This window comes from Notechis scutatus, chromosome 4 (genome assembly GCF_049901735.1).
Source record: "Notechis scutatus isolate UNSWTSFEM ecotype Mainland chromosome 4, rNotScu1.2, whole genome shotgun sequence".
NCBI lineage: Eukaryota > Metazoa > Chordata > Lepidosauria > Squamata > Elapidae > Notechis > Notechis scutatus.
The window spans coordinates 163,493,885-163,503,755 of NC_142012.1; positions in this window are offsets into that span (position 1 = coordinate 163,493,885).

The following is a 9,871-nucleotide window of genomic DNA, read 5'->3' on the forward strand; positions in this document are numbered from 1 at the left end:
GACTTTTGCGGAGGTGGCATGCAATAACTCTGTTCACAGCAGTACGGGGTTTACTCCTTTCAAAATAGCAACAGGGTAAGATTTTGTGCCCATACCTGAACTGCCTGGCGAAAACCCCAGTGTTCAATCGTTGAGCGACTGGATATCTCAACTTCAATTTAATTGGCCGGTTGCACGTAAAGCTTTAGACGAAGCGCATCAGTCTCATAAAAAATTTGCTGACAGAAAGCGAGCCCCGCAGATGTTGTATAAGGTGGGTGATAAAGTATTCCTCTCGACCAAATATTTGCAGACTACCCAAAAATCGAAGAAGTTGGGTCCTAAGTATGTGGGGCCTTTTCCCATTGAGAGGATTGTAAATCCGGTGACTGTTCAACTGACTTTACCAAAGACTCTTCATCGTATTCATCTGGTTTTCCACGTCAGTTTGTTGAAACCCGAACATACCTGTACCCTGAGACCGACCCAGTCTGATCCCCCCGTACCACTGTTGATTGAGGGTGAACAACATTTCGAGATTAAAGAAATTCTAGACTCTAGGAAATGGAGGGGTCGTATCCAATATCTTGTAGCTTGGAAACATTTTCCTCCGTCCTATGCTGAGTGGGTTAATGAGAAAGACATTAGGGCTCCTGAACTGCTTAAGAATTTTTATGCCAAATACCCTGATAAACCATAGAGATGTATGCCAATGTTAACATATGATTATTTTTCTTACAGGGACTAATGTCCTTCTTCTAGGAGGTCCGAATGTCAGCCTCAAGATATCTTCCTAATAAGTATATTCTGTCTTCTAACTATTGCTTCTCTGCTGCTATGCCAATTTACTTCTTTAGGCTGTCATGAAACAGTGGGAGGGGGGAATCTTGGAGGGGAAGAAGGCAGGAGGTGTTTTGCATTCCTTTGCTGGGTTAGCAAGGGGAGGGGGGATTCCTTTCTTTAACTTTCCATTTCTTCGCTAGCCTCTGTCCCTTTTTGCGCAACTGCGAACTTTTATCAAAATATGTCAAGGTCAACTGACAGTAGCCTCATCACCACCTGGAGATGACCACATGATCATATTCAGAAGTTTTAATTGGAAGAATCATTTGAACCTTGGGGGGTGGGAGCAATTCTATTTCTTTGTATATGTGTTCTACCCGCCAATTTCTCCGTTTCGGAATTGGCTCTGTCGTTTCCACTTTATTTTCCAGTAAAAGGATAACTCTGCTCTACACCATGGAGTCTGAGTATTTCTTGGGATTTAGAGGGAGCACAGACTGACACTTTTTTTTTGTAAATCTGATATGAACTTCTCTTGGTAGGTTATTTCTCATAGCATATCTTGTAAAGACTCGGAATACCTAATCTACTCCATCCATCATCTTCTCTTCAGTTATTTCCAAAGCTTCAGCCAGTATTTCTATCTTTATCTCAGTTAGGTTCTGTCCTTCTTCCTCCTCTATGTTTTGAAATCTGAGATAAAATTCTGATCTATCCATCTCCCATTTCTGCATCCCACTTTTATCTTGTTCAACCACCGTTAGTCTATTATCAATATCTCCAATCTTCTTGTCTCTTTGTTTATCTTCTTCTTCAATTTTTTGGAATCTCTCATCATACTTCAACATCATTTGTTGAATATTCTCCACTTTTTCATCGATTTTCCCTATTCTTTGTTCAATGTTCTCTGTTCTTTGTTCAATGTCCTCTATTTTCTTTTCAATAGTCTCTGATCTTGTTTTAAGATCTTGGATTCCTTGCATAATCATCTGCAGAGTCACTTTTTCTTGATCTTTGTCTTGTTTTAACATTGTCTGTATTGAACGTTGTCCTCCAGATGGTGGGGAGGCGGAAGTAGTAGTTGAGGAGCCAAAAGCTGTAAATTTCCTACTCATTTTAAACGATTCAAAATCTTTGGGTTCTTCTAAACCTTAATCCAATTGTAAAGTAGCCAATTATAATCCAAAGTGAAAAATAAAAATGGTAGAGAGAAAAAAAAGCCCAATAATAACAATAAAAGAAAAAAGAAAAAGAAAAAGGAGTCAAAATTTCTTTATGTTCTTCAACACCTTCATACAATTGGAGGGTCTCAAGTGAAAAAAACAAGTGAAAAAAAGATGCAGCACGACCATGAACTCGAAGCCAAACAGCAAGATCACAGCTCACCAGCTCAAATCCCCCAGTAACTAAGACCAACCTGAGCACAACCAAGCCCCCACCTGAACAGAACACACCTCCAGCCAATCAGAACATGGCCAACTCCCCAACCAATCAGAACACAGCCAAACCCCCAACCAATGAAAACACACTCCCACCCAATCAGAACACAGCCAAGCCCCCACCCAATCAAGTCACACCCCCACTAGCAGTTAAAAGGAAGAAGCAGCTGCAAGCTCACATCACTCTGAGAAGCACAGAGCTGAAGACAGAAGCCTGAAGATGATGAATGAGACTTCATCGAAACGTTGCCTAGATACTTCCAATCTTACGCGGGAGAAAACCCGAATAACCGAAGATCTATATACACACATGAACTGAAAGAGTGAATAGAAAAGCAAAAAATCCCAAAAAAGAAAGGGGAGAAAATTTTTGAGGCTTTCCCTTTAAAATAAAAAGCAAACGTAAAAATATTACAAAAGTAAAAGTTTAAGAGAAAGTACAGTAAGGCTGGTGAGGAGGGCTTTCTTGGCACAACTTAAAAAAATAAAAAGGACACACTGCACTTTATTTGATTGTCCAAAGCTCTTATTATAACTCTCTTCTTCAAGGACTTATCAGCTTTTTTTTTGTAAGCTTCAACACCAGGCTTCGATTGTTGACAGAAATCTAGAAGAACACCTGCAATAACACTCTCCCGTGCTCTTCCCTCTATCTTATCACATAGCAGTGTCCTTGAAAAGGGTTCTCAGATCTTTCTTTCTCAGCCTTCTCAGCTTCGTCTATAACATTTTCAAGCCACCAGTTGGCAGTGTTACAAAGTTTCTTTGCTCTCACTTTCCCCCTCCTTTCCCAAGCAAAACGTAATGAAAGTTTAAAAAAAAAAGGAATATCTATCTATCTATCTATCTATCTATCTATCTATCTATCTATCTATCTATCTATCTATCATCTATCTATCTATCTATCTATCTATCTAAAGGGAGCCTCTAATCTAAAATATTGCCAGATCAAAAAGGAGAAGAAAAGGTAGATATAAATAATAAGAAAAAAAACCAGTCCAGTTAGCAAATGCAAAATCGCGTATAGAAGTCCAGCAAAAAAAAAAAAAAAAAAAAAGCAAAGCCTTACTTTGACACATTCGCTTAAAATCGCCGCTTATTCACTTCTGTCAAAAGTTTTACAGATTTTTTCTTTTCTTCAGGGTGTCCTTTTAAGTCTTAGAATAAAAAAAATGAAAGTTCTCACCAAACCGGCACACTTCCTCTTTCTGCTCTCTTCCGTATCGGAGCTGTCCCAACTTCAGCAGCTTTAATGGCTGCCTCTTTGCCGCTGGCTAGAAGAGCTTCTCCTGGATCAACCAGGGACTTTGTAATATCCCTGGGATCTACAGGATGCGCTCTTCACTATCGTTGTCTCTTCAGGATGGTTTAGATCCATTTGGACCATCCAGGGGCAAAGATATCGGCTGTGATTTCAGACCTCCGAGATCGCATGCCGTATCATCACGACGCCAGTTCCGCCCTCCTCTCCAATTTCTTATTCTTAATTGTCAATATAAGGAAGGAGAGAGAAGAAGAAAAAAGCCAAACCTTTCCCTTTTCACTTTCTTTCGCTGCTTCCAACTCTTCTTTGGGAGCGATGTTATTTCTTATAAAATTTAAATTCCAGGGTACCTTAGTTATTGCTTTTTCAACTTAGCCTGGTCAGCCAAAACTTTCACTTCTTATCTTCCTCCTGCACATTCTTTTCCGGTTGAGTACTTCTTTGAGGTGGCCATTTCTGACCACCACTCCTACCGCCTTCGGGAAAGGGAGTTTGACCAGCTGAGGAGGAGAGATGTGGCTCTCCTCAACCCTGCTGGCAGTCTCCCCCTTCTTCACCACCTCTACGGGGTGGCTTAGCCCTGAAACCAGCCGGCTCGAGGCGCTCCAGTGGTGAGCCCAGGCAGAAACCGCACACGATCGCAGATTCCTGTCTGTCGCCAAATCCCTTCAAACCAGAAGTCCTGCCCATCAGTTCTTATCACGCATGCGTGACATTGCTTGCATGCGCAACACTGCTGCCTGCAGCCTGCTCTCATGCACCCACCAGGCCAGCCATTGCTGCCTGCCTTCTGCTGCAGCCCTGCCTTTACTGATCTCCCTAGGTAAGTGAGGCTCCGCAAGCCCCGGTCGCCTTCCCTCCCCACTTGCCTTTTGCTGCTACTGGTGGTTGTCTTTCCCCCACCACTTGTCTTCCATCAAGGAACACTTGGAGAGGCTTGTATAGGATCTGGCCAGGTCAGCAGCTGCTTCTCTCACCTGCTGCTTTACAGCGGAAAGCTTCCAAGTCCCCCTCCCATTAGAAATGGCTCCCGGGCAAGCAGAGAAGCAAGCCAGGTTAAATTCTGCTTCTTTCTGCTTGCCCGGGAGCCATTTCCTATGGGAGGGGTTCGGAAGCTTTCCGCTGTTTGGGAAACTCTTGCTCTCCCAAAAACAGCAGCAGGAAAGAACACATGGAGAGGCTCATGTCAGCAAGGTGCCCCTTGATCGAGTCCAGGACAGCTTATGGAGGCTGCGGGGAGCAGAGCCTGGAAGCCCCAAAGCACCACATGTGTGGCCGCATGGATGGCAGGGGGATGGATGGACAAGGACTGGTCCTGGAAGCCCCGATGCCGCTGGAATCGCCATTGCCACCTCACTGCTGCTGCACCCCCCACCCCCTGCAGGTATGGTGAGTGTGAGGCCCGGGATGGGTGACCAACCGCCTCAACTGCTGCTCCCACTGACTGTTTTCCATGCCAAGAGTGGAGGCGAGAGAGAGAGTATAGCCCTCTTGGTATGGAGAAAAGTCATGCATCTCCCTATATTCCTCTCACCGCGAGTAGCACCTTTAAACTTAGTGCGTTTCAGATATGAGGAGGAGGGGACGAGGCTGCTGGAGGAGGAAGCAATATGGGGAGACACACAACTTTTGTCTGCGCTGAGCTGTTCTTGCCCAGCTAAGAGTAGATCAGGGGTCCCCAACTTGCTGGCTGGAGAATTTTGGGATTTGAAGTCCACAAGTCTTAAAGTTGCCAAGTTTGGGGACCTCTGGACTAGATTATCAAGGAAAAACATGCAGCAGATGCCTAGCAAAATTTAAAAATACTGCAGATTGGCTGTTTACATTGAAATCAGGTGCAAGATAGTGATGGTAGGTAAATTATTGGGCAGTTTAATTTGGTATTTATTTCAGTAGGCTGATTTTAGAAAGCTAAACAGGATCAGACCTGGAAAGTACTTGGCTGGGAAGCCAACACAAAATAGGGTGGGAGGAGGAATGGGGTTGGGAAGGAAAGAAGGAAGATAGGATAACTTATATTGTCATTTTTTTACCGTAAGTACATTGGCATACATTAAAAGTGACATATACATACATATCCATACACATACATAACACACATATACACATGCTACATACACACACACATAAAATCATTGCCCATTTTCAATACATAGCGGAAAGGAAGAAAGAATATTGGATACATATACACAAATGTGTGTGAAAACAACTGTAAAGAAATAGAATTATAAAAAAACAGCTTCCAATCTTAGCAGTTGTAGATAAAAGAGAGAAAGGTAAATGAGAAACAGAGAGAGGGAGAAAGAGAAAGAGAGATGAGGAAGAAGGGAAAGGGATGAGAGAGAGAGAGATGAGAAAGAGGGAGAAAGAAAGAAAAACAGAGACAGAGATACCTGTTTAAAAGAAAATAGAAAAATGGCTCTTTAACCGGAAACCAGAAGGAATTCTTGGAAACTGGCAAAAAAGATAGAAAACCTCAGTCACAAGACTGTGTGGGATGTTGTAATTGGTCATAAGTGTATGGCTGTCAAAACACCAAAAACAGGTCAAGTAGCTCTGGGGAGATCAGTTGTAAATTAGAACATGTGCTAAGCAACTGGCCATTAAGTGAGGACCACTTATATTTTGTTTGCCAGTCACATGACCATCTAGCTACACCCACCCCAGTCACATGACCACCTAGCCATGCCCGGTCAGCAAGCAATGCCCACACAGTAACATGACTGCCAAGCCACACCCACAAATTAGGCCACGCCCACAGAACAGGTTGTTAAGAAATTTGAATCCTTCCCCTGCACACATACACATATTAACCCCCCAGTTGTATACTTAATTCATAGCTACATTAGTTTCACACTCCTTAAGAAACAGCGCCCCCAATTTTTAAACTAAATATATTTGCAAATTATTAATCTGTCATCTATGTACTGTATTATATTAATGATGAAATATTTAATAAGAACACGAATAATAAAAAAGCAAGATTAAAGTTTTAAACCCCTCTATTAAAAAATTGTTATTATAATCAACTCGTAGAAAATCTACCATGACATCTTGTCTATCGCAAACATCCCACAAGTTAACATTGATTCACATCTGGATCAAATATCCACATTAGTTTCTTAATACCATCTCTTATCCATTTTTGTGTCAAGGTTCCAAGTAATATGTCTAGAGTGGGATTCAGTAACTTTTAACCAAAATCAGGCAAAGCAGGCAGGTAGATTGAGTTGCTCACAGAATCACAGATTCACTTAGAGACCTATCTATTTGCAAAAGGAAAAATAGCAACTTAGCAGGCAAGTTTGATGGCATGCATGCCCAGGTAAGGAGTGAGTGGGCAGGTTGGGGAGGAGCAGGGCCAGCCAGTGGTGCAATTTGCTGGTTTTCTGAACTAGGCAGAATCAAAACAACCGGTCCTATAGAACTGGTCTGACCAGGTAGAATCCCATCCCTGAATATGTCCTTTCAACAAGAACTCTGAGGCAGGCATATTTCTCAACATTTTATTGGAGCATATTAAACAGGCATTTTCTTGGTGGAAAATCAACTCTACGTTCCTGCCATTTTTCCCCCCCAATTAAAAATAAAACTTTCTCACTCCCCCCCCCCCCAAAGTCACTCATCACATGATCCAATCAGCATGTAGTTCAGTAGTTAGGTGGCCTCCGTCTCCTCCTTTCCAGAACCTGCATCAACGTCCTTGATTTCCAGTAGAGATAATTTCATTTTGGCTACAACACCCCAGGTCTCTCTACACTCCCCTCCCTGGCCCCTTCACTCCAGGCTATGTCAGCCCTGAAGCTATGAGAAAAATCTGTCTGGGGAAAAAACTACAAAAGAAAAATGGCCACAGTTCGGCCAACTTTAGGGCTGATATTTTGTCTGGTTAAATATAATAAATTCAATCTCCAAAGTCAGTCTATCTTGCAAAAAAGTCCAGGTGAAATTGTTTCCCAATTTTTATCACCCAATTTAAGTGTGATAAATCCACTCCCCAAGTCTCCTTCAATCCTCCTCGCAAAAACCAGTTTATTGCTTCTCCACTTAGGTTTCTGCTGTTGTAAAAAAATCAGCCTTGAACATCATGGAGGTGTGTGCAATCAACTCAGTTCTCAGTCTGTACAGTCCATATTTCCTTCCAATGAATCTGCTCCTTTCAGATCACATTCCTTCTCTGAATCTAATTTATCCTCCGCTTTATACATCTAAGGGGATGTGGTGGCTCAGTGGCTAAGATGCTGAGCTTGTCAATCAGAAAGGTCAGCAGTTCAGCAGTTCGAGTCCCTAGCGCCATGTAATGGAGTGAGCTCCTGTTACTTGTCCCAGTTTTTGCCAACCTAGCAGTTCAAAAGTAGAAAAGCAAGTAAAAAATAGGGACCACTTTGGTGGGAAGGTAAGAGTGTTCCGTGCTCTTTCAGCATTTAGTCATGCTGGCCACATGACCCCGGAGACGTCTTTGGACAGCACTGGCTCTTCGGCTTTGTAACGGAGATAAGCACCGCCCCCTAGAGCTGGAAATGACTACCTTTACCTTTACATGCACAGCCATTATCATTTCATTAAACTTTTTAAAAAGGCTTTTAACTAAAGATTGAATGTTATCAAACTTTTGTTCAGATATCAGCCAGATTTGCTTGTCTGTAACATTGTTGATCTGTGTAATTTAGCAATGATAGCTAAGAGAACACAGGAAACTCAAAATGCTGAAGCAAAGTGAAGAAATAGATAATGAAGCAGGGAAATATTTTATGGATATTTTGATTCAAACGTAAAATAAAATTTTTAAAAAGAAGCTCCAAATATTTTGCAAATTAATAAAATGCAAAAACTCATTGGTGAGAATCTAATATAACTGTCAATCAAATGAAAGCACTTCTACTATCCAAAAACATGCTGTGTTTCCTTACAGAAAAGCAGCTTATTCAAAATCACCACATAAATCAAAGGGAAAAAGAAAAAAATGATGAAGTCCAGCAAGGGATTAAAATAAATCAGCATTCAGCCAGTCACTCAACTTTTAAAGATAAAAGGCAAAGTCAAACAAAAGATTCAAAAAATGAAGTTAAAACCCAAGCATGCTTTTAAGAAAAACAACTGACAATAAGATGGATGACCGGTGACTTTCTGACAGCTCCCACAGGGACCTGAAATCTTCAAGATTCCCCTTCCCAACAGAGTCTATGGCTGCCCAAAACCTGTCTTGGGTCATTCCTGAGTGCTCTCATTCTAATCCAGGGAGCAGCACTGCCAAAGAACCAGCTTTGGCTTCAGCACATCCTTGGCAGAAAAATGAAAAATTCCTACTCTTCAACAGCAAGAACTCAAAATGACATAGGTTTCACTTGGTTCCTAGGGTCATTCCAGAATTATATCTTCATAGGATCCCCTTTATGGCAATTGGGTGCAGGCCCATGCTTCATGGATAAGAATCCCCAATCCTCTCCTTTGATCACAGTCTTGCTGATTGTTAATTTACTTATTTACTCAGTGTATAAATATAGCTGTTTCATAGAGAACTATGAGAAATAATGGGGCTGAATGGCGTATATAAGAGGAAGGAAAGTAAAAAACAGAGGACACAACCATCTCAGATACACTAGTAAGCATCAAATAAAAAGGGTCAGCCGGACTATGATGGCTATAGGGACACTTTTGTTCGTTTTGCTGCTTGCTTTGCGGATTCTCTTCCTCCTGAGACAACTTTGGACCTCCCCTCTCATTGGGTCTTTGTTGGGCTAACAGGAATGAGCTTTGTGGGCTAACATGATTGAGCTTTGCGGACCGAAGACGGTGTACTTCTAGGTTGTCTAGGTCTAGAATTTCAAGTCTGGTGGCATGAGGTATTCTGCAATGAGTAGAGGAGTGGAGAACTCTTCTTGTGAAATATTTCTGGACTTTCTCAACTGTATTAATATCAGATATGTAATGTGGGTTCCAGACTGATGAGCTGTGCTCAAGCATTGGTCTAGCAATCGTTTTGTATGCTCTAGTTAGTAGTGTGATATTACCGGAGAAAAAGCTACGCAGGATTTGGTTAACAATTCTTAATGCCTTTTTGGCTATGTAGTTACAGTGGGTTCTAGCACTTAGATCATTAGAGATGAGTATTCCAAGGTCCTTTACAGAGCTTGGATCATCAACAATGTCTTGACTATTCAGCTTGTATTTTATTTTCTGATTTTTTTTGCCAATATGTAAGACAGAGCATTTATTTGTTGAGATTTGAAGTTGCCATTTGTTTGACCATTCTGATACATAGTCAAGGTCTTTTTGAAGGGTAGCAGTGTTGTCGGTGGTGTTGAATAGCTTTACATCCTCAGCGAAGAGAACACTGCTCTTAATATGATCTCATGACACAGCTAAACCTCCAGGTGACCTTAATGATTCGCTAAAAGAATGCAAA